This window comes from Pteropus alecto, unplaced genomic scaffold (genome assembly GCF_000325575.1).
Source record: "Pteropus alecto unplaced genomic scaffold, ASM32557v1 scaffold79, whole genome shotgun sequence".
NCBI lineage: Eukaryota > Metazoa > Chordata > Mammalia > Chiroptera > Pteropodidae > Pteropus > Pteropus alecto.
In genome coordinates, this window is record NW_006494612.1 from 20432024 (window position 1) to 20434770 (window position 2747).

Here is a 2747-nt window from a genome sequence, read left to right on the forward strand (position 1 = left end):
GAGGACATTGCCTTTGTAGGGGAGGGAAAAACTATTTTACTAGCTTCTCTGGCTGGGGCGCTGGAAATTGAACTGACAAAAGACAGACTAACAAGATAAAAACAGTTTATTAACACATGTAGCACACATACACACAGGAGAAACTCATTGAAAAGTAACCCAAGGGGGTGGTTACCGCCTGGGGCTTATGTAGCATCTTAATAAAAAACAGTGAATTTGTGGAGAAGTGACAAGACAAAGGAAAAAGGGTTTAGGCTTTTAGGGGCAGGAAGTTTCTGTGCAAAGGCAAATATATGGGGAGAAACTAATAGAAGATATGGGTTCTTATGTAGATTCCTCTCCCTTCTTTCTGGGCTGGTAAGAGTCCAGAGTTGTCTCTCAGAATTAAGAATCTAAGAGTTGTCCTTCTGCTCCTGGTATGGGAGAATGAGACATCTTTACAAATGAAAATTTATGTCCTGCTTTTAGGCAAATGAGTAGAAGAAAGGGCTTTTATGAAACTCGCTGTTTTTAAATTGTCTTCAGCTCAAAATAATACTATGCCAAAGTGGCATGTTTGGGGGTGACATATTCTGATCATCGACATGATTTTCCAGCTGAATTGCTGACAACCACTGTGAACAGGAGCTCATGGTCTCCTCAGGCAGAAATGATCTCCTCTATTTGTACTTCCACTATCCCAATTTGGGCCGTCATTAGCTAGATCTACTGCTATAAGTTACTTCTCTAGCCTCATTTCCTACCTTTCCTTGCTTTGCTTTTCCCACTTTACCAACCCAAACTAGAGTCTCCTATAACCGTCTTCTTGTTTTGTGCTTCCATAACTTTGCTCCTACTGTTTCTTCTCCTTAGAACACCGTTCCCTTCATTCATCACCTGGCCAACTCACATGCATCTTTCAGAAATAAGATTATATCTGACCTTTCAGAAAGTCTTCTCAGTTATCTTTTCCTCAATTCGCTGGCTATGATAAGTGACCCTCCTCTAAGCAAAAGCATCCGTGCATGAAAATTTCTTCTTTTCTCCCACTAAATTATAAACTCTTTCAAACCATAGTTAGTAAGAGTTGAAGAGATTAGCAGACACACTATGCCTTTCGATCTTGCTCCTGGTCAAGCTCCCCTACCCAAGCAACTGGGAAGTTATTCCTCAGATAACATTCACCATTGGCTATAGTCACTGCCACTCTAAAACTTGTAGTTTCTACTCAGAACATCTTCAGATAGGTTATTATATCATCTGATCATGTCTATGGACAATGAGTTGCCTATCATGACTTAGTGCCTGACACCCTAAAAGTTTTAGCCGTGAGATTCCATGGCCAGTCAGAAAATCTATTTGGAGAGTAAGCTAACTAAAGTACCCAGGAGAGTAAAGTTGGCCTTGCTTATACATGTGGTCAGTCATTGCTTGCCTATCTGGGTGATTTGCATGTGATAACTACCTTGGACACTGAAAGACCATATTAGAAATAATTCCCTGATAGTTAAAGTATTTTAATCATTAATAGTCAACTGATTCATGCTGCTCCAATTTTTACAAGTCTGGCTTTTACCACAAAAAAACATGTGTTAAATTCTACTGGTCTTGCATGGTTTCCAATGCTATTTGGAGAGCCAGATCAATGATTGTTCTCAGAACATTCTTACACAAAAGGATGCTGTCTAACATAGATTTGTCATTCAATGGAGGCTCTCCCCTAGTCAGGTCTAAAGAAATATTGAGTTTAGGGTTTATAATGAAAAATTGTTTGTTATGGTTATATAGAAAAAGCTATGCAAAAATACTTGAAAAGCTTTAAAGCACCACATAATTGTAATAACTAAATTTTCTTTCTCTCTAATTCCCCTCTTTTCCTAGATTTTTGGTATAATAGAAAAATGATCCATCTTCTCTATTTCTTTAACATATTAGGCAGTAATTAGCACAGAATATGCATTTTAAAAATATTTATGGAGTAAATGGAATGATGAAAGAGTAAGGAAGATACAAAGACACAGAAAGAAAGAAAGATTGAATTGCCTACCTAAGTAACACCAAGAAAGCAGTGACCACTCTGATTCTCAGAATCCTCATCTTTACCATGATGGGGTTGAACTAGATGATCTCGAAAGTTCTCTTCAAGAATGTTGTATCTCTAGACATAGCTGTCATGTTAACCATCTACTCTTTATTTACATTTCTATTTGCAATCTTTTCAACATGCTTTTGGAAAATGCTAAGTGCCTGTTTACAGATTTTTCACGGGAAACCTCTAAGGTGGGCTGTTTCCTGATAGCACCTAGACAGTTACAGTTCTCTTATCAGTGAATCAAATTTACACATCACTGCAGGTGAGTTTCCTCCAAAGAGTTAACTTTGTCCAACAGATGTAGATGCCTTGGAATTTCAACCAATGGAGATGACACTTACTGCCTCAAAAGACTTATCCTTTCTCATTTTCACATCTATTACGTTTCAAATCTGCTCCCTTTGACAAATACTTCTTTAGGAATGATTGTGTCCTAGGTATTTTGCAAGGAACTGAACCCTTAGTTTACAGCCTGTATTTGGTTTGCATCATATATGCAAATTATAAATGTAAATTAATTTTCTGCATATAAATAAGCATTCAGCTAATCAGAGAAACTAAGCTTTAAAATGCTTTTTGTCAAATATAGAATTATTTTGGAGTAGCTTCATAAAGCTCAACAGTCCAACAACCCAAGATTAACACTCAAGTCACAGGGGGTCATAGGCTCTTTGCA